General features: G+C 58.7%; 1 protein-coding gene across 3 annotated transcripts in view; it reads left to right on the forward strand.

Annotated features, from left to right (window-relative positions):
* Positions 1-604: 604 nt before the first annotated feature.
* The window catches only part of ADGRG1 (adhesion G protein-coupled receptor G1), a 40039-nt gene continuing 18839 nt past the window's right edge, over positions 605-21804 (forward strand). Inside the window, exon 1 of one of the 3 annotated variants that reach the window (XM_036832449.1) lies at positions 605-738. The gene's annotated coding sequence lies outside the window, so the exon portion shown is untranslated. Of the gene's footprint in view, positions 739-7980; positions 8463-10695; positions 10782-21804 lie in introns of those variants that run through there. The other 2 variants (XM_036832450.1, XM_036832451.1) reach the window with 2 other exon arrangements.

Here is a 21804-nt window from a genome sequence, read left to right on the forward strand (position 1 = left end):
TGGTCCAGGAGGAGGCTGGGAAGGGTGTGCTCAGAGGCTCCGTGGGGACCTCGTGCGTGAAGCAGAGCCTCCCTGGACCACTCCCCTCTGCACCCCGGGATACCTGGAGCAGCTGCCCCCAATCCCTGCCAAGGAAGAAGCTTCCATTCTTGCCCCCTCCCTTCGTCTGTGTCAGCTCAACATTCTGACAGCAAGGACCGTGCCCCCCCGTCCCCATCGCCCCCCCGTGCCCCACCCTCGCCTCCTGCCTCTAAGCAGCTGCTGGTTGCTGGCTTGTTTATCTTGCAGGAAGGTGAGTCTGGGCCCAGGCTTCAGGTGGGGCCTGAGCTCAGAGGAGGCAGGTGGGAGCTCGCAGAGTTGGTATAGCATATGGCAGTGGGGACAGCCACGCCCACCAGCCCTGGGGAGGGGGGCACTCAGAGCCCTTCGGGGGCCACGGTGGGCCAGCAGCCCAGGGGTCCCTGGGTAGGGGTGCCGAAAGCCCATTAAGGGCTGAGGTGAGTGAGGGTTTGGGGCATGCAGCACCCAAGGGGCCAGGTCCGCTCCCGCAGGGAAACGCAGGAATGAGAGAGGGAGGCGGGAGCTGTGAGGCCACCGGAAATCGGGCAACACGGGCAGGCGGAGCCACACCTGGGGCCGCCGGCCCAGACGAGCTCAGGTACCTGTGAGCCCCGGGAGGAGGTGGAAGCGGGGCAGGCAGCACCGGCAGAGTCCGGCCGGGGCCTGCCGGGACCGAAGGTAAGAAGCTGCTGTTCGGGCCGGGGAGGAAGAGGATGGGGGTGTGTGACTCCCAGCCTGGCTCGCTTGACCTTGGCCGACCCCCAGGTGTCGCTCCGCGCCTGAGGGCATGCGTGAGGCCGGCAAGGGCTCAGGCTCCGCGCCGATGTGGAGGCCCTGGCTGTCGCGGGGTCATCCCTTGGCGCTCTGAGTGTGGGCCGGCCGTGCTGACGTGGTGGTCGTCGTGGCACAGGGAAGGGGGCAGGGTGGGAGCGGGCTGAGGGGAGGCTGCAGACCTGGGTGCTTGGACGGGGAGGCGGGACGCACGCCCCCAGCGCCCAGAGCCTGTTTCCACCGGGGGTCCCACGGGAAAGCGGTTTGGGAGCTGGTGGCCCAGGTCGTTTGACTTTTGACAAGGAGCAGGAGGGCGGCCTCCCCAGGTGAGAGGGAACAGGGCCCAGGCCTGGGGGTGTACCTGCCCCTCTGGCCAGCACGGGGTCCCTCCGCCTCTCCGCAGCTCCCTCAGCCCGCAGCGCGGCCCTCCCGGCCTCGGCTGCCAGAGGCCGGAGGCTAAAGGCAAGCGGTTCCCCAAATGGCCGCTTGCTGACCCGGGCCAGGCGACTCCTAGGTGGCGGCCCAGGACACACCAGGGCGAGGGCAGCCATCCTGAGGAAAGGGCCGGCCCTGCCGGTGCCCGCTGTGGGAACTTCAGCCAGGCCTGCGGTCTCTGGGCTGGTTCCTTATCTACCTGGACGGAGGTGGCGGGGGCAGAGGTCTGAAAACAAAGACGGGAGCGGCAGTCTTCCAGCCGCACCTCCGCCCCCACACACCCAGGCTCCTGGCTGCACACGGCAGCAGACAGAGGTGGGTGGCTGGGTGGGGGGGGAGGGGGGGGCCTGGCGCCCGGCCAGCTCTGCCCTTACCCACCTGGCTCCCTGGGGCATTACGGTAGCGAAATGGCCCCCCCGTGTTCCCTCTGTTGATTAGGCCTCCGCTGCTCATGAGTGTCTGTCATCCTTGCCCCATTACGCCTCCTGAGCCATCTGCGCCCCAGCACTTATGGGGCGACCCCGGGGGGGCTCCCTGGCTGCCGGGCCAGATGCACAGGTGGGAAGCAGTGCTTCTGAGAGGCGATGGGGGTGTCTCTGGGGGCGAGGCTGGCCTTTCCACAAAGTACACACGACTCTTTATTTCACCAAAAGAGAAGTGATGGCCGCCCCGGTTGCCAGGTGAGGACACCGAGGCACCCTCTTTATGACTCCTAGGTGTGTCTCCTGTGGCGGGCGCCAATGAATGTGTTTGTGGGGGGGGGGGGCGGGAGTGGCAGTGGGACACATGGGGACGTCAGAGTCGAGAGCCTGGGCCCTGGGAAGCCTGTGGTATTCAAGCGAGATGGCACATTTTCACCCCAAGACAAAACAAGACCTGCCATCTTTGCCCACTGCTGTGCCACCTGGTGGGTAGTCGCTCAACTTCTCTGGGCCTCATTTGCCTCCCTTGGCATGTGCGTGGCGGTGCCTCACCCCTGACCAGAGACCACCCCTGGCCCAAGTCTTGGGCATCTGAGCAGCTGCCAACCAAACCTCACGGGCCAGGGCTGGGGTTGGGGGCACTGACAGAAGGGACACAACCACGGAGACGTCGACGGCAGCTGGGATGGCCCGTCTGGGCCCTCATGTTCAGGAAGGGAGGCACCTATGGAGGAGTTAGAAGTCTCTTCTGCTCCTCCCACGGGGGGAATCTGCATTGAAAAGAGAGCCTGGGATAATGACAGCACCTGTTACTGCGCTACCCGGAGGCCCTGGCTGCAGACAAACCTGCGCGGCCCCATTTTACACCCTTGGACACTGAGGCTCAGAAGCTCAGATCTGGGCAGTTTGATGCCAGGTCCCAGGCTGTGCTGTTTGGAGGACTTTGGGGGCAGTGCTGGGAGGAATCTGGGTGGTCGGGGCGGTGAGGGGCAGTTTGGAGCCTCCCAGTCGCCGGGTCTCCCCCAGGCAAACCTGCCTCTGAGCAGAGCCCCAGGGGTCCCCTTGGGAAGAGTGGTTCTCCCAGATGTCACACCCCAAGGAAGGGCTGCACTTTTAGCTCCAGTGACCGAGTGGTGAAGCACCACCCAGCCCACGGGCTCCAATCCCATGGGCTGCAAAGGGGCGCCCGATGTTTACAGATGGTTAGGGTCTCACCTGAGGAACACGGGCCTCTGGGTACCCGGCTCTGTGCCTGCTTCCCGCAGTAAGGGTGGTCCAGGCTGGTGGCATGGGAGTGGGGCTGTGGAGAGGGCTTGTGGCCTGTCGTTGGTGGGCCTGCCCTTGCCCTGGGATCAGGGGCTCCTGGAGGCTGGGAGGCAGGAGTGTGGCCTGTTCTGGCTGGATTCAACCTTCCTGCCAAGTGTACTTGAGGGGCTGGGCTGAGGTCAGACATTCCGTCATGCCTAGGAAGACCAGGCGGCCGCCCTGTCTACCTTCTATCTTGGGTAGCTGGGCACCCAGCCATGCCCGCCTCCCGGAAAGGTCAGCAGAGGTGGCCCTTGGAGACCCAGCCAACCTGAACTTTGTCTAAGGCCCTGCATAATGTTCCTGGGCAGGAACAGGGTGACCGTGACGGTTGGGGGATGTCTGTCTGTCTGCCTGCCTGTCTGGGGCAGGTCCAAGGACACTTCTTGTAGGCATGTGGTCAAGATGCCACTGGAACCAGGAAGAGGGTATTGGGGGAGGAAGGAAGCCTTGAAGTCAGATCCTGTGTGACCTTGGGTTGGGCGCCCTCCCTCTCTGAGCCTATCTCTTCCTTCAGCAAAAGGGGCAAGGCCTCCTGGGCAGGATCATGGGAGAAAATGCAAGTCACTTGCATGGTACACAGTAAGAGCTCAACAGTGGTGCATGGGCTCTGAGTCTGAAGCCTTCAGGGGGAAGGGGTGGAGAGAGGTCAGTGTTGGGGACAGGAGCCCAGACCACAAGCCCCAGTGCTTTTGAAACCTGATGCAGGTAAACGTGGGTGGGGGCACCTGCCTGGGCTCCACCCCTGAGAGAGCCAATGGGGTTGAGTCTGTCCTTGGAGCTCCAAATAAGGCCTCAGAAAACCGGCTGGGACCTGGGCGGTCTTTGCCCTTCTGCTTGCCTGGCCCTTCATTCCATCACCGGGGCTGGCACCAGCCTCCTGCACCCCAAGCCTGGGCTTGAATCTCCATTAGACTTGGGCCGTTGGCTGAGGTGCCTCTAGTTCTCCCTGCGTCTTGGATATGTCAGGCTCCCTGCTCCTTCTGCAGCTGGGGGATGGGTGGTGGGTAAGGGCGGCAGGCCTGAGGCACTGGGCACACAGTTCCCTTTGTGAGGGCAGCTGAGTCACATGGGCATTGCCATCCCCCTGGGCCCTGGGATGGCTGTGATGGTGTTATCATGGGACTGCGGCTGCCCCCGCGCCTGCGGCCAGGAGGCTTTCCCACGGGAATGTACCGGGAGGTGGCTGGGAGCATTGGCCACAAAGCACGTAGTCTGGGTCGCAAGACAAGGGTTCGAATCCTGGCTCTGCTGCTGATGTGCTGTGAGGCTTTGGGAAAGTTCTCTCTCTGAGCCTCGGTTTCCATCTCTGTTAAGCGGGAACAATCATCACAGTTTGTAGAGGAGACAATGGCCATGAAAGGGCTTTGCCAATGGTGGAGTGCTTGGCCCTTGGCATTTGTGTTGACTTGATGATAATCATGACATTGGCCAACATTTGTCGAGCACCTACTGTGTGCCAGGCGTGGTGCTCAGTGATTTACAAGGCCACTCAGCTTGCAAGGGGAGAAGCCTGAACTCGAACAGCTCTTGTCCAATGAAAACCCACCTACACACAGACAGTGGATGCCCATGACTCTTCCTGCAGGTGGGCACAGCTCTTCACTGGTTGCAAGGCTGCCTAGGCTGGAGAGTTAGAGATGGAAAAGGGTGAGGCCTCCAGGAAGAAGCCCTGCTGTGTCCTCCCACTTGCCCAAGCCTCTGTCACAGTGGCCACCACGGATGTCCCGTCCTCCCTCCTGTCCTGGGGAACACACGTCCTCCCACCTCCCTGGCAGCCCCATCTCTGTCTCCTTCTCAGGCTGCTCTGAACAGCAAAGCCCTCACAATACATCAGAGCATGAATTTGTGCCAGGGCTAGGCCATGAGCTTTATGTACGTGGCCTCATTTTTACTATTGGTGGTGCTGTTATTATCCCCACTTGACAGTGAGACAGCGGATGGCTAGAGAGATGCTGCCTGAGTCACCCCTGGGAGGAGAAGCCCGTTGGCCTGAGCCCAGAGTCTGAACCAACCTCCAGGTGGTAGCATTACCCCCTTTCCTCCATCCCTTCAAATGAAGGCCTTTCTGCAACTTTCTGCACTCTCCACCCCATCTCTGGCCACCATCACCAGCCAGTAATGTTTATGACCTTCCCTGGGCTTGGGGGACCCCAGCCCTTCACCCCTGAGTCCTAGCGATGTGTTTCCAGTTGCCTTTTGGAGGATTCCCCAATATGTCACAAGGGTACCCCCATTCCGCTGTGCCTGTCTCCCAGATCTGTACCCCGTCCCATGCCCCCACATACTTGAGGGCAGTTTCTGATATCTTATCCCCTCTCACATTTGAGAAGAGGTCTTAGCCCTGCTTCTGGCTTCTTGGACCAAAGTCTCCCCCCCTAGCCTCCCACCCACCTCCATCTTCTCCAGTGCCCCCGCTGGGCCCTGGCCTCCCCTCCACATCCAATCCCATCATTGCTGGTACAGCCCCTAGAGTAGACCAAAGTTTCTCCTGCTTTAACAAATGCTGGGGGACTTCCCTGGCAGTCCAGTGGTCTGTGCTTCCACTGCAGGGGGCACTGGTTCGATCCCTGGTTGGGGAACTAAGATCCCACATGCCACGCGATGTGGCAAAAAACAAAAAACAAATGCTGGAAGCACCTGGGGTCTTGTTCAAATACATATTCTGATTCAACAGGTCTGGGACACACCTGAGATGCTGGATTTCTAACAACTTCTCTGGTCACGCTGTAGGTCTGTGGACCATTCTGAGTGCTTCTCAGCACCTTTGACGAAATACCATCAAAGGCAAACTCCATGCTTTCAGAATCCCATCTGCCCTTACCCACCTAATTAGATCCTACTTCCTTCCAAGGATGTCTCCCATGTCCCACCTCTCCCCCTTTGTTGATGCTGTTCCCTCTACTCAGAATGTCCTTCCAGCTGGTCTCTGTTCACTGAAACCGCTTCTTCAAGACCCAGCTGAGGCTCAAGGGCCGACAAGCCTGGTTCAAACCCTGGCTCTGACCCTGAAAGGTGCGGGCAAGGTCCTCGCCCACTCTGGGCCTCCTTCCTCTTCCGTGGAGCAGGATAGCAGCTGTCATGTGAGGCAGAGGAGACGATGAATGTGATGAACCTAGCAGGCGCCTGGCAACTGGTAGGTGCTTGGTTAGAGCCCACAGGTCTGGAGGCCCAGCCACAGACCAGCTGTGTCTCTGACATACCAGTGGGACCAGCCTACAGGGTTGGGAGGATACAGTGAGAAGGACCCACGGAGAGCAGAGGTCTTACACAGTGAACCCTATGGACACAGCCCCTGTTATCAGTCCCATGGACGTATCGATGCTAATAAGAGGTGGTGTTGTAATTAATAATAACTTATTTGGTTTCTCTCCTCTGACTCTCAGAGCCCTCTGGGGCTCTACGGTGCCGATAACTGACTGTCTGGTGTCACCACCACGTGAGGCAGGGTTGCCTCCCACCCCCTGGAGCCTAGCACAGTGCCCAGCACACAGCAGGTCTCTGAGCAGCCTGATGGTGAGAGGGCAGGCAGAGCTTGGCAAGCAACTCCTGCCCTGGCCGGGCCACCTCATAGGCCTCTCCTGGGTGGCCAGAGTGGCAGCTGGCTCCAGGCTTCTGCATCCCTTGCTTGGACATCCAGCTCAGCAAGCCCGTGCCAACCGCAAAGTGGCGCCACTGACCCTCCATCTGTGCCCTGGAGGCCAGCACCCTCTGTGGCATGTGTGTGTGTGTATGGGTGGGTGACTGCTGTCTGGCTGGCCTGGACCCCGGGGAACAGCTGAGGCTGCCCCAGTGACCAGCTGGCCCAGCCCTGAAGGACAGACCTTGGGGAAACTGAACCTTAGAGGTGGTGACTTGCCCAAAGACATGCATGTAGGGGACTCCCCATCCTTTCCTGGATCCTTTCCACCCCATCCTTTTTCTGCTCCCTTGTTTCTTGGTCCCCCTGGGGAGGCTAAATTCATGAGTGGTTAGGACAGCTGGCTGTGGAGCCAGACCGCCTGGGCTCCCATCCCATCTCTGCCACTTCCCAGCTGTGTGATCTTGGGCAAGTTAATTCCCTTCTCTGGGCTTCATATCTCTTCCTTCTGCATCACCACATTCACCATGAATATTGACTGAGGGCTCATCAAGTGTCAGGCGCTGGTCTGAGCAACACGTTTTCCTGTGGCACTGTGGTGACGGTGACAGGGAGGAGTCTGGAATGTAGTAAATGGTCAGTAAATGTAATCATTATTATTATTATTACTCTTGTTATTGTTGCTGTCATCACTTGTCCTCATTAGGTTGTGAAATCCTTCCAGCATCTGTGACTTGGGAATCATCTGTTCACGTTGGAGGGATGAGGGGAGACGGGGATCCCCACTCTGCGGAGGGTTGGGGGGGCGCCCTGGGCCATCCGAAGCTTCCTGACTCCCAGGGTGGCCATGAACCTTAGCAGTGGGAGGGAAATGCTGACAGAGGCCAGTGACCAGAAAGGGAATGGGGGCGTCGACCCATTTCCAAATTTCTCTCTTTGAGCTTTTGGAACCACCAGGAATGGTTCCTCACCTGGGCCTCAGTTTCCCCTTTGGCCCAGCAGATGGGCTGGGAGGCCATTTCCAGAAGCCCCTGGGGTCTCAGAATCCAGATCTTGAGTCTTGGAGTGTTGAAACTGTGAGTGCTTGGGGGAGCACTGAGGTAGATCCCTTCGCTGGGGGGCTAACTGAGGCTCAGGGAGGAGTCGAGGTCAGGTGGCCGGTTGTGTGTGGCCTGGCTGGCCGCATGCCAGGCTGCTTGACACCCCCCTTCCCCAGCGTGCCTTCCGCCCTGCCGGTCAGCGCCGGCTCCTGCCTGCTGCCAAGGAGGCTGGACTTTCTTTCAGGAAAGGGCAGTTGTTGCTGGGCCTGGGTGCGGGGTCAGAGGGGGGGGCGCCAGCATCGGGGTGGCCTGTTGCTATAGCAACCCTGGCCTCTCGGCGGGAACTCTGTGGAGAACAGCCCTGGGGAAGTAACAGATGGAGGGCGAGGAGGAAGACTTATCTCCGACCAGCATCCGTCCATGAAGCCTGGCACCTGTCTGCCTGGATCGGGGGCGGGTGAGGCTGAAGTGCCCCCTTGCCCAGAGCTGAGTCATGGGCATCCCCCAGTGTCCCCGCCTCGGCTCTCTCAGCCCTGCCCCCTCTCAGCCTCCCTCTGAGAAATCTGTGACTCACATATGGTCCCGTCATCCCCAGCCGAGCTGGGAGGAGGGAGGAGCCCAGTTGGGGCAGGAGGGGGGTGTCCCCCGACCCAAAAACACAACCCGGCGCTTCTCCGGGCTCCACACTGGCTGCCTGCCTTGCCCGGCCTCAGGAGAGGGGCTGGGAGCCGCCGCACTCACCGGCTCTCTCAGAAACGGGACCACAGCTGGCAGGTTAAGCCTCGGAGGGGGATCTTGAAAGGCGGTTCAGCTGCCCGGCCTCACGCAGGACCTTCTACCCGTCACCAGGTACCAGATCAAGGGCATGACGGCAGGAGCGAGGAGGGATGGGAGTGAGTGCAGCAGAGGGTGGGGTGGCGGTGGACCGGGGTGCTGAAGTCTTGGTATCTGGGTGGGAGCTAGCCGACAAGAGCAGTGCTGTGCGGGGTCTCTAGAGTTGGGGGTGGATGGACAGGGAGACGCCTGGGAAGGGGACGGGCCTGAGAGGATGGAACCTCCCAGAGCCACTAGCCATTTGTTAGCTGGGGAAACTGAGGCTCAAACTGATAGAGTCACTGGGACCTGCAAGCTGGGTCTGCTCTGTGGGTGGTGAGATACTGTGCTCTCCTGCCCCCACTGTACAGATGGGAGAACCGAGGTTGTGAGAGGACAGGGGGCTTACCTAAGGTCACAGAACAAGTCTGGGGCTGGAAAGCCAGCCTCCAGCCTCGGGGAGGAAAGGATGCTGCAGGGGGCTGGGCATGGGCACTTGAGGGCAGCCTTGCCTTCAGCTGCCCGGGTGCTGCGTCTGGGGCCCCGCAGTGAAACAGGGGCAGTCTGGCTCTTCATGGCCCAGGCCACCTTTAGGAGGAGATGGTCCTGGCAGTGGAGTCTGAACATGGGGGACCTGGGATGAGAGAGAACGTCCAGGAAACCAGCAGCAGTAGATGGGGAAGCAGCGGCTGAGGGCTGGAGCGCTCCCTACTTGCTAACCGCCAGACCCCAGGCCCCCGTCTGCCCGGTGCTGATAGGGTTTCCCCACCTGGGAACTGCTGGTTCCTCTCCTCCCCGCCTCCCCAACCAGCCTCCTTCCTGTGGTAACGAGTTGGGGGTCTCTCATGGCCCCATGGGAAGGGGCTGGTGTTCATTTTACTGAGGCAGTGGCGGGGGGCGTGAGTTAAGGCAGGACCCTCTCATCTGCCCACCTGCCCCGCTCCCATCCTACCTGGAGCAGCTCTGGCCTGGGCTAGGTGGGGTGGGGAGGAATAGCCTTTGTGGCTCTAGAGGGCCCAAGAAGTTATTATTTTTTTTTAATAAATTTATTTATTTTATTTATTTATTTTTGGCTGCGTTGGGTCTTCGTTGCTGTGCGCAGGCTTTCTCTAGCTGTGGCGAGCGGGGGCTACTCTTCGTTGCGGTGGCTTCTCTTGTTACGGAGCACGGGCTCTAGGTGCGCGGGCTTCAGTAGTTGTGGCACGTGGGCTCAGTAGTTGTGGCTTGCGGGCTTAGTTGCTCCGTGGCATGTGGGATCTTCCCGGACCAGGGATTGAACCCGTGTCCCCTGCATTGGCAGGCGGATTCTTAACCACTGTGCTACCAGGGAAGTCCCAGAAGTTATTCATATAAACAATTATTGAGCACCTACTGTGTGCCTGGTACTGTTCTAGGGAGGGGGGCACAGCAGGGAAAGAGACAAATGGGGTGTGGGTGGTCCAGAGCCAAGCCCCTGCCCCCTTGCTGCAGACACCCTGAGGGCAGAGGGTTGATTCCTCTCGATTGGAGGCTGAGTGGGGAGAAGCGTCTCGGGTCACTGAGAGCCACCAGCTGCTGAGTTGGTTCCCCAGAGCCCAGGCCAGGGGTCCCGTGAGGTCTTCCCTGCCAATATCCAGGGCAGGACTAGCTCTTGGGACCAGATCTGAGCCCCTTTACTGCAGGGACTCTAGGGACCTGAGACGCAGCCCCACCTTGGTCATAGCGTCACCGTGGCCGCCTTGCCTTGCCTCTCTCTCTGGGCCTCAGTTTGCCCAGTTGCTAAGTGGGCATGTGGGGTGGGTTAATAGCTGCCCAGCCTCCCTTGGTCCCGGTCTTGGCTCCGAGAGCGTCAGGGTCATGAAGGACACCTCTCCAAGTGTGGTGTGGGAGGCGGAGGCTGTGCTAGGCAGGCTGCACTGTTGTGCTGGCTTTGGTGCCCTGGGCCACTGGGCAGGACCTGGTCAGCCTGGCTGGGACACCCTCATCTTGCCAGGAACACAAACAAACAAGGCAGGATCTGAGGCTGACGAGTCAGATAAGCTTGCTGGTGGAGGAGGAGAGAACTTCCTGACCTGGGAGGACCCGGAGGCTCTGCAGAGGGCACAGAGTCTGGCCTTGGATGCTGGTGGGGAGGGGGAGGAGGGTTTGATGTACACGTATGGGGATTGGAGGGAAGAGGGGGGCGGCGTTCCTGGCAGAGGAAACTGCATGGGAAAAGGTTTGGGAATGATGAGAACTGGGGGGAGTGGAGCAGGCGATGGCACTGGAGACCTGGCGTGGGTCATTTTGGGGACCTGGAGTGCCAGGCTGGCAGGTCCCAATCTGCTCTCGGGAAGGGATGGCGGGAAGACTTGGGTGGTACTGCAGCCAGGCCAGGTGGGTGCCAGGTGGGGTCTGGGTGCCCAGGGTGCCAGCCCAGCTGGATAAGGAGGGCATTGTTGTGATGCAGGGCTGACCTGGTTGCCCCAGGCCCGGGGCTTCTACTTGGAGGGCAGCTTCATGGCTGTGGGGACAGAGAGGGGAGGTGGTCGCCCAGCCCAGGAGAAGGGCAGGTAAAAGAGGCGGCGGAGCTGTGGCCGGGTCTGTGTGTAGTGGGGGTGGCCTTCCCAGCGGGGCCCGGCATGACAAATTTGGGAGGGGCAGGGCAGGGACAGCCATGAAGGGGGCCACATGGACTGTGCTCTAGCTGAGCCGGGCCCCAAGTCACTTCATCCTCCGCAAGAGCTGCGTGTGGGTGATGGGTGGTGGACTGCACCCCTTTCAGGGGTGCAGTGAAGGGTCGGGGGCAGGGCTGGTGAGGGTGGTGGGGGAAATGTGACAACACAGCCCAAACCTCAGTGCTGCCAGCCCACCCAGAACCAGAGCGGGCTCAGCACCCCCAGCCCCGACCCGGGGTGGCCCTGTGGATCTGTCTTCTGACTCACAGCAGATGGGGTATCACGTGAGCAAACGCAGCAGCTGGGGGGACCAGGACCCCAGGGACCAGGCAGATGGCAAGTGGGGGCAGGGCGGGGCTGGCACAGAGGGACCTCTCAAACGGGGTGGGGTGGGGTCCTGGCTGGGCCCCAGCCTCCCAGGCTTGCCCTCCACCAGTCTGGTCCTCACGCCCCATCAGGAGTTCCTTGAGACCCATGGGGAACCCTGCAGATTTGGGAGTCAGGGCAGGGCTGCTGAAGGGGAGAGCTTGGAACATACATTTTCTGATCCCTGCCCGGTGCCTGTGCTGGCACCAGTGGGTTGAGACACCCCCTGCAGGCCCCTCAAGCCCCCAGCTCTCCCTGGTTCCCTGGTGGCTCGGTTGGGCTAGAACAGTCCTGGACCCTCCCTGCCCTCAGACTCTGCCGGGCCCTAGGCTCAGCACTTTGCACACGTTTTTGTTTTTTTGTTTTGTTTTGTTTTGTTTTTGGCCATGCCATGTGACCTGTGGGACCTTGGTTCCCTGACCAGGGATCGAACCCAGGCCCCCTGCATTGGAAGCATGGAGTCATAACTACTGGACCACCAGGGAAGCCCCTGCACACACATTTATTCCTGCCAGGCACAAGCTCCTGATGTGCCCATTTTAGAGATGAGGACACTGAGGCACAGGAGGCTTACCCAGGAGTGACCTCTTATCTCCAGAGTCTGGGCTCTTTTCACTGTGCTCTCCTGCCCCCCTCATTGGCGAGGGGGCTCCTCAGCCAGGCCAGAGTCTGTGCTGGGGGCCCGAGGACATGTGCCCTTGTCTTGAACCCCATCGCTGCTGCTGCTAAGCCCATGCTCTTCTGGGGCGACAGGACCCACAGGGATAGCAAAGCTACTTGTCTGGGGAGAATTTTGTTCCTCTCGGGTTGTGTGAACTTGGGCATCTGCCTCATTTTCCTCATCTGGAAAAAGTGGATAAAATAGTGTCTACTTCAGGGGGCTGTTTTGAGCATCAAGGTGTTAATGCAGTAAAGTGTTTACAACAGCACGTGGCCCATATGTTAGCCTTTACTATTATGATCTCCCCCTTGGGCAAATGGGTGCACTGAGGCCCAGAGATAATGTGTAATAACTTGGGGGCACTTCTTCCTGCCTCCCCGCCCTAAGAGAACTGGAGCCACCTGGGCATCAGCAGGACTCTGCCACCCCCACCTGCAGCCTGACTTGTGCTTTGGTGGGGAGGCCAGGGTGGTGGGAGTTGGGCTGGCGCTGGCTCAGGCTCAGGCGGTTTGTGGTGCACTTGGCAATTCCAGGCAGGCCGAGATAAAAGCTGAGCCCTGGAGGAGCTGGCAGGGCTTCCAGGCACCAGGGAACAGGCCTCTGCATTAGAGGAAGATGGCCTGGGGGTGGGGGCCTCTCTGTCCGGGCTCCAGTCCCGCTCCAGTGCCCTGAAAGGCCGGTGGTTAGAGCTGAAGGCATGAGGCAGGAGGGTGTGATGGAGGAGTTGGGAAGGGGGATGCTCACCTCCCAAATTATCAGGGAGCCGATGCTGCCCCTTGCTCGCCCTCATCCAATAGGCCTGCGCCTGGTAGATGTGTGCCTGACCTCGTCGTGGCACTTCCCTCTCCCACACACCTGCATGTGACATCGCCTGGCGAGAGCTGCGGGCAGTGGGCAGGGCCGGAAGGAATCCTCGTGCGATTTCCTCGAAGCTGTACTTATCCTTTGTCCATGACCATGCCTGGTGCACTCTCATGGGGCTATGCACACACCCCAGACCAGATGGGCAGAGTCTATTCTCCGGCTCCTTGGCTGGCAGCCAAGAATGTGCAGGTCCCAATACCTGGGCCGGGCCCTGGTGCAGCACACACCTCCATTTGTACTGGAAAGGACAGCCAGTGGCTCCTCAAGGAGACCCTGCACCGGGTGTCAGCACACCCGGGAGTCTGGCCTCTGCTCCCCCAACCTGGGCTTGGGGAACCAGAGTTGGGAGATGTAGTAACTGTTGTCCAGGTAGGATGGGGATGCTTGCAGACCCCATGAGCCTAGGGATGAGGGTCTGGCTCCTGGGCTGCGATGCCTTGGACCCATGGCGCATCCTCTTGGGCCTCATGTCATTCCCTAGAGAGGTTGTCACCTCCTCTCCATGTCCTGCAGATTCCAGCACTGCAGATGGGGTGCCATGCGGGACAATGGGGGCAGCATAGGCAAAGGAGTACACAGAGCTGGATGTGGGTCCAGTTTTACCAGCTGCGTGATCCCACCGGGGAGAAGCCACCTGGGAGAGTGGCTTCTCTCTGAGCCTCAGTTTTCCCAGTTGTAAAATGGGCTTAATAATGCCCACCCCTCACAGAGTGGCTGTGTGCATTGCATGAGGCCAGGTGCACATCGTGTGGTTCGTGCTCCTGTGTGGTTCCCGTCACTGTCCCAGCTCCCTCATGAATCTCTGCAGGCTGGTTCTTGGCATACACCTGCCCCCAGGTGCCTAGACCCCAGGATCCTCCCTGGCCACAGGCACGTGCCATTTCCCCTCCTTGCTCCACCTTGGGGAGCCCACGGGGAGTCCAGACAGAAGCTTTGGCATTTGCAGCAGTGGGAATGTGACCCACCTTCATCAGCAAATCCCATGCCTGTGCCCCCTCTAGCCCTGGGCCCCAGGAGCAGGTGGCTGAGGGGCGTGGCGGTGGTTACTTTGCCTTCATGTAGAGAGAAAATGCAAATTTTGATCACAGATTCAGATGGGATCTCAGACCTCAAATAATCCAGCACCTGCGAAAGTATGTCTGTGGTCCCATTGGTTTAGGAAAGCCTTGTGCGCCCAGGCTTCTGCACTGCAGGACTTCTTAAGAGCCTTTACCAGGTGGCTCTGTATTGGACGTGAAGTTTCGGGTCCTGGCCTGGCTCTTAGGCTGTGCACAGTCTTGGGAGCTCCTCTCTGGCCAAGTACCTGGCAAGGGTGTATATGCCCCTAATCCAGTCAGAGGCTGGGGCGTGGGGACAGCTCGGTGCTGGAATCTCCCTGCCCTGAGCGTCAGGAACTGGCTCTGATCGGGAAGAGGCTCGGAGCCGGCCTGGCCTAGTCAGAGTACCAGCTCTGTCTCATTCACTCATTCATTTATTAACTAGTTGTCATTGAGCATCTACCGTGGACCAGGCACTGTGGTACTAGGTACTGGAGATATGAGTGATGAGCAAGATGGATGAGACAGAGCAAACATGGAGAAATGGATAGCAAGCACATTGCAGGGTCATTTCAGACAGTGTGAAGTGCTATAAAGTTTATAAGATAAGGTGACATGGAAGAGAGTGATGAATGGGGAGGATAATTTTGGTTGGGTGGACATGGAAAGCTTCTTAGGAGAGGGGACATTTGAACTAAGACCTGAGAAGGAACCAATCAGGGAAAGAACCCCGAAAGAACGTGCTACGTTGAACAGAAAGCATGTGCAAAGGCCCTGAGGTGTGTCTGAGGATAGAAAGAAGGCTCGTGTGCTGGAGTTGATGAAAGCAAGGAAGACGTGGGGTGGCGTAAGGTGGAGGGAGTGGAGGGGGGTCGCTAGCTTGTTTTTTGGCAGTCGTGCTGCTCCCTGAGCATCAGTTATCTGATTTATGAGGCTTATCATTTTGGCCCCGACCTCCACGCTGGTCAGGAGCGTTGTGGGTGTTAGGTGAGGATAGTCAATCTCTCTGGCAGAGACTTGGTTCTGGGCAGCTCTGCATCATTGTAGGTTTTAAAAATTATTGTTATTACAAGTGCTTAGTGACTATGGGTGGAACTGGGGATCCCGTGCCTCTGTTTCTCTGCGTGTCGCTGCAGTTAGTGAGCGTCAAGTGTGTGTACAAGGCCAGGGGTGCCCCATCTGTGCCCTCCCTCTGGCTTCCCTGAACCACAGCCCCCTGCCAGCTCCTTTTAAGTGCAGGATCTTTTGATCCAACAGTGACTGCCTTCTCTGGCCCAGCAGGCCCTGGAATCCTTTCCAGGCAAAGGTTCCACTGAGAACAGGAACTCCTTTCTTTGCTTTCTTTTCCTCTTCCTCTGGGGGCCAAAAATAGTGCCTGAATAGGACACAGCTCTGGGACGGCAGCGAGACAATAGCTGCCTCCTGGCTCTGGTCCATCGGTGGGGGAGGACATGATGTTGGTGCACGGGCACACCAGCCCAAGGACCCCAGCCCCTGCTGCTTTTCCCATGGCCTCGGCCAGAAACCATCCCAGAACCCCTTGGAGTGTGATTGCCAAGGGGATTCCTGCTTATTCTGGGGAAGTGCTCTGAAGACCCTGGGCCCCTGAGCAGCCCCACCCTACCTCCTGATCTGCTGCTGGTCTGGAGCTGAAGGCCTCAGTGTGGGCGCCCACGGCCCTGGTTCTCTTCTGGGCCCTGTGTGGCACACAGGGGCCACCCCATGGCTTTGATGTCCTTTTCCCTTTGACTCAGTGGCTACGAAAGGCTTTTTAGAGATCAAAGGGATGTGTCCTCTTCAGATGAGGTGAGCTCCCTGTCACTGGAGGTGATCAAATAAAGTTTGGATGTGCACTGAACGTGAGGTGGGATTAGTCAAGCATCAGATGGATATTGGGTCTTGATGTCTTCATGTCTCAGAGGAGATCATGAGTTGAATTCCATACACCGCTCTTACCAGCTGGGTGGTCTTGAGCGAATCACATCATGCCCCTGAGCCTCTCTCTCCGCATCTGTAAGATGGGTTCAACAGGGCTAACCTCGCAGAGTGGTGGAAATGGATCTCCAAAATGCTCAGTGTAGTGCCTGGCACATAGGCAGGGGGGTTTCAGAAGCTTTGCCTCTGTTCTCCTCCCTCCCCAGACAGGTACTCACTCTGGGGTACAGAAAGGACCCACTCTTGGCCCCCAGGGAGCTCTGGAGGAAAGCCAGGGGGAACCCCCAGACCCAGGGCTAACTCAGAAGGAAGATTCCTGGTGGATTGTGGCAATCTGGGAAGGCTTCCTGGAGGAGGTACTCCCCTAAGATGCTTCCAGGGAAGTATTGTGCACATTCTGTGCTCATGGCAGCCAGTGGTGGAGATTAGACGGGTGTCTAGTGTGGGTCAAGGCCAAGGCCACAAGCTGGCAGCCTTCAGGGGCAAATGTAGCTGATAGTAGGCAGTTTTCATCACAGGGGTAGCCCCCACTAGTGTTCTAAAAAGATTTGGTTTTAAAGTCAATATTGACAAACTTAGGCAGGTGTCCCCCAGTGTACCCCATAATCTGGTGTCCTAAACTCTGCCTTTCTTCCTGCCAGCTCCCTACCTGGCCAGCATCCAAGTAAGGGGATTTGGGCACAGGACAAATCAGGGCCTGCGCTGTGCTGGGTTGGAGCTGGGCAGTGACGTAGTCCCTGCAGCTGCCAACGGTTGCCAGGGCAACGGTTGCCAGGGGCTGCTGTCACCTGCGCCCCTTTTCCCGGGTTGGCGGCTGGGACTTGCAGCCCGTCTTCCCAGGCTGCCTGCTTTGTTTGAGGCTCTGGTGAGGGGGGCGGGGACCGAGGCTGGGGAGGCTCAGCTTCAAAGTGCCCCTCTGGCCTCTTGAACTGGGGAGAAACTGGCCCACCACCCCAGCGAGCTGCATCCTGCAAACAAGGCGAGCCCTTGGCCCACTCATTCATGCTCTTTATGTATTTATAATCCACTTGATGACACGAAGGAGGAATCCAGGTATGATTCTTCCCCTCCTCCCGCCATTGCTCTCATTCCTGCTCCCGCTCCCCTCTCCTCCCCAAATCCCCACTTCTTATCCCCTCTCCCCTTTCCCTTGTTCACCCCCCTCCCCCTCCATCTCTCTTCCCCTGTATCATCATCTTCTCCCTGCTCCTCTCCCCTCCATTTCCCCTCCATCCCCCTTCCTCCCCTCCCTTCTTCCCAACACTGAGAACTTAGCGGATGGGTAAGGTGGGGTTGGGGCTGGGGTGACACTAGGGACCCTGGGAGAGTCAGAGATGCTACTCTGAGGGGACCTGGTCAGTGAAGCAGACGGCAGATCAGAGCGACGAGGAAGTGGTTGGGGGTAAGGGGCTCACACCCCACACCCCTTCCCTCCGCCACACTCCAGCTAAAATTCAATTTCAGTCTCCGGGCTGTACCCCCATCATCAAAGACAAGCCTCTGAGGATGCTGGGAGGGGAGGTCCAGGGCCTGCAGGTGGCTGAGAGTGTAGGAGTGGGGCTGGGATAGGGTCCTGACAGAGCTCCAGGTCCAGGGTCCTCAGAGGAAAGTGTTCAGCTAATCTCGAGGAAACACATTTTTGGAAGCATCTTTTACTACGAATTTTAAAGAGAAGCCCTTTCTAACAGTCAGGTAATGTCAAGGGGAAACGGGCTGCAAAATCAAGAGCATGGGTTCTGGAGCCAGGCCCTGAGGCTGCACCGCGAGCTGTGTGATCTCCGGCAGGTAACTTGATCTTCTAGGGCCTCTGTTTCCTAATTTGTTAAGTGGGCATAACGGTACTCGTCTCATAAGATTTGGGGAAGGATTAAATGTGTTCGTTTGTGTAGAGAGCTTAGAATCAAGTCTTGCATTTTCAGAGAGCTTCATTAATGCTAGCTTTGTGGCTGGAGGTGGTGAGCGCCCTGTCTGTGGGCGTGTGCAAACAGCAGTGGAGGACCCGGTGAGGCAGCGATGTGTGCTCAGAGGGCTGGGATGGGATCCTGGTCTGTGCCTCCGCCGACCTTTCCCGGAGGGAGCTGGAACCTCAGCCTCGCCCAGGAGCACTGCCCTCGTGGGGGAGGACACCTGGCTGTGTGTCCTGTCCACCCCTCAGCCAGGGATCTGGGACCCAGAAGAGAAGACAAATAAAGGGAGGGCTGGCGGCTGACCTTGGGAACGCTAAGGGTCCTATGCTCCGAAGGCGGGCATTCTGCCAGGCCCGGGGGAGTCGAACTGCAGCCCCCTCAAAATGAGCAGGGAGGTGACTGGGCTGACCTTGTAAGCCTGGCCTTGGGCAGGTCGGGAATATAGACGCGGAAGGGGAACTGCAGCCATACAGCTGAGGTCCGTCTGTGGTTTGAGAGGGAAGACAGGCTGGCCAGGAGACGAGATGGCCAGCATCTTCTTTTCCCCTTGCTGGCAGCTGGGAGGTAAGCCCTGCCCTTCCCTGGAAGCATCCTGAGGCCCTGGGCTGTGGAGAAGACAGACAGGGGACAGGGACCATAGTCACCTCCTCGACAGAGGAAGAAGCTGAGGCCCAGGGAGGGGACAAGCTGCTCCAGAGGTCTCAGGGCCAGTTAGCTGCGGAGCTGGTCCTGGACCCTATGCTACCCCTGCTCTGGGAGTCTGCATTCCCTGGGCAGGTGCTGACTGGTGAGTGCCCTGGGGTCCTGGGGTCCAGCCTCAGCTGCTCCTCTTGGGGAGGGCTGTGGGGAGACTTGGCTGTGGGCTGCAGGCTGCCCCAGGGGCGTGGAGCTGGGCAGGGCCGGCGCCACTGTGCCGGGACTGCTCGTGAGAAGTCCTGCTGCCTGAGCCCCACTCCAGACTGGGCCAGACCTGGGACCCTTCCTAATCCCTCCTCTTCCCTGAGGTTCTAGGTCTTTTCCATCCACACTCAGATTCTGAAAGGCTTTGATTCTCAGCTCCTAAAAGCTCTTGCATCCTCATCACCTCTTTCTCTCTCTTTCTTTTTCTCTCTCCCCCTCCCTCCCTCCCTTTGTCCCAACATTCTAAATGTCTCAGCTGCTTGAGGTGACTGTGGCTGACTTTAATGGAATAGCCAATCTGGAAACAGGGATGGTAGTGCCCCTTTCCCCAAGAGCTGGTGCTTCCGGCCAAAGGGAGGTGGGATGGGGCTGAATATAACCCAGGCTCCCCCAGGACCTCTCACCTGGAAGTGTCAAAGATGGTGATGAGTTGCCCTTGGGAACATCGCAGCCTAAATGGCTCCTGCGGCCCATCTCATGCTAGTTAATGGCCTCTGGGACAGCTCGGAGGGGAGGGGACTGGAGGCTGGGAGCGGGGATGCTGACAGGCTTCTTTTCTATGTGATGTCAAGATTTCTGAGAGCTCTTTTTTTCATGTTGGTAACAGGTGTCCTGCGAAAGAGGATGCACCATCACATTGGGCTGGGAAACTAAGCCTGACCAAGCTCTGTGGATTTTCTTTCTGCAGGACTTATCAGAGCCTTTGACGTGTTAATTCACAAGACCAAGTAGGGCCTGCAGTATTTCTCTAACTTGGGAACTAGAGCTTCTTAGGAAATGCTTGGCAAAGTTACCTCATGGTAAAATCAGGGAGATAGCCCCAGAGAAGGGAAGGAAGGGACTCCGGAGACCACAATGGCTAAAAGTACGGGCTTTGAGATTTGGTAGACTGGAGTTTGAATCCTGGCTTGGCTACTTGCTCTGTGATCTTGGATATCACTTAGCCTCTTTGGACTTTTGTTTCCTTGTCTTTACCGTGGGGGCAATAATAGCATTTGTTTCGCAGAGGTAAGGTGAGGATTGAACGATCATTTGGGAAAAGCGCTTTGCACGGTGCCGGGCGCAATGTGAGCGCTTGCTGAATGGGAACTGTCATCCCCCTCACTCTTCTTCTTGGATTCCAGGGCCCTTTTCACTGTACCAGACAGACCTCTGTTTATTCCCACTCACCATCTGGTGTTCTGCCAGGCATTGCGTGGCTGGAGTGTGGGGGGCAGTCGGGTGAGGATGTGGAGGCCTGAGGCCCAGGGTATGGGGACCTTTACAGACGTGTCACAAGGCTGGCATCCCAGGGAGGACTGGTGTGTGCAGAGCTTTGGAGGTGGGAACGCTCAAGCCCAGGCTCATCTCTGGTGACTGTAGGTTGGCCTCTCTGAGGCCTCTTAAGCAAACACTCCAGTTCCAGATAAAGCAGGCCACCAGATGGGTGGCTCTGGATAGCTGGCTTTCCAGGAGAACCCAGCGTCCTTTCACCTGGGCAGGCGCCCCGCTCCTCCCCTTCCCCGGTCTCCCCGCAGGGCCAGGGCCTGTCTGGGCACGCAGAGGGAGCCATGGCCCAGGGAGTTGGCTGCACCAGAAGCCGTGGGGTGGTGGGCCCTGCGCGGGCGGGGCAGCCCTCCGGCGGGTCTGGTGCAAGAATGTGGGACCCATCCCGGCAGTAAGCAGGCAAGGTCTTGGCATCCGCCAGCCCCTGCGGGCAGGCAGCTAGCTTAATCTTTATTCTCTTTTATTGTAGAAAAATTCCTGAAACCTGAGGTCACTGTGTTTTCCCCAGCCAGGCCAGAACACCCTTCCTGCGGGGAGTCCTGTGTGGTCACCTAGCTGGGGCCTCAGTCACCCGGCCTGCGGAGCAGGAAGAGAGGGAGGAGAGATGGGCTCCGTGTGCGCCATCTGTGCTCCCAGGAGCCACGGGCACTGCTGAGAGGCTGGCGGCTGGGCTGGGAGGGAGGCATGGTCCGGGGGCCCACCGGGTCTGATGGGGGCACCTCCTTTGTTTGTTGGGTACGTGGTGTTTCTAAGTCAGATTGACATTTACAAAAGAGTTTGGAAACGGCTGGTGGAGGGTCCTCTCCACCCCCGACAGCACTCCTGTGGAGGAAACACCTGCTATAGAGCCTCCGCTCTCCCCTAACGTTCCTCCTCACTCTCCCACACATGTGGTGCACACACACACACGTGCATGCACACCTACATCCACACTCACGTGCGTGCTTCTACCCTCAAGGACTTCACGCTCGCCAACCCATCTCTTGGCCAAATCCTTCTTTCCTAAGGCCCTCTGCCCAGGGCTCGGGGGAGGGGCATAGCCGGCAGCTCCATTTTGCCCCCTCTTCCCCTCCCCCCACTGGAGAGCAGTTGAGGATGGGGGCTGGAGCTGGAAAGCTGAGCTGGGTCCTCTCTCTACTGTCCCTCCCCCCCGGAGGGCAAGACCAGGCTCACACCTGAAGACCCACTCAGGCAGGGGCTCCTTCCCCCCCCACGCCCTCCTGCTCCCAGCTGTGCTTTGGGAGGCCCCTTCCAGGTTCCTGGCACCCTGCTAAACGCTGGGTGAACCAGCCAGGGTGGTGATTCATCCTCACCACCAGTGAGGTTGAGAAGAGGCACTGCAGGGAGGCAAGCTGCCCTGGACCCCGTCCAGGGCCAGCCTTTTACCATCTGAGTGATCTGGGGCTGGGCCCTACCCGCCTCTGACTCTGTTAAACAGGGCTACTGGTGTTACCCCAGCCTTGTAAGCCAGTGGCTCTAAACCCGCAGAGTGTCAATCAACAGGACACCTGTTAAAGCCAGACTCCCGAGCCCCATCCCAGACCTGTAGCATCTGCCCCTCAGTGTGCAGGGGCCTGTGAGTCTGCATTTTAGTGAACTTCCTCGGGTGGTTCTGACCCGTGGGTGGGTTTGGGCACCTCTGATGTTAACTCCTCATGGCAAAGGGGGGCACATAGGGTTGAGTGTAGGTCATGGTCGGCCCCCTTCCCTGCGCCCCACCAAGAACACAGAAGTTAATTCTGATGGCAGATGGGCACTTAGGCAAAGCTTCGTGGGGAGGGCGTGTCTTCACTGAGTTTCAAAAGA

Source organism: Balaenoptera musculus, chromosome 19, assembly GCF_009873245.2.
Source record: "Balaenoptera musculus isolate JJ_BM4_2016_0621 chromosome 19, mBalMus1.pri.v3, whole genome shotgun sequence".
In the NCBI taxonomy this organism is placed as follows: Eukaryota; Metazoa; Chordata; class Mammalia; order Artiodactyla; family Balaenopteridae; genus Balaenoptera; species Balaenoptera musculus.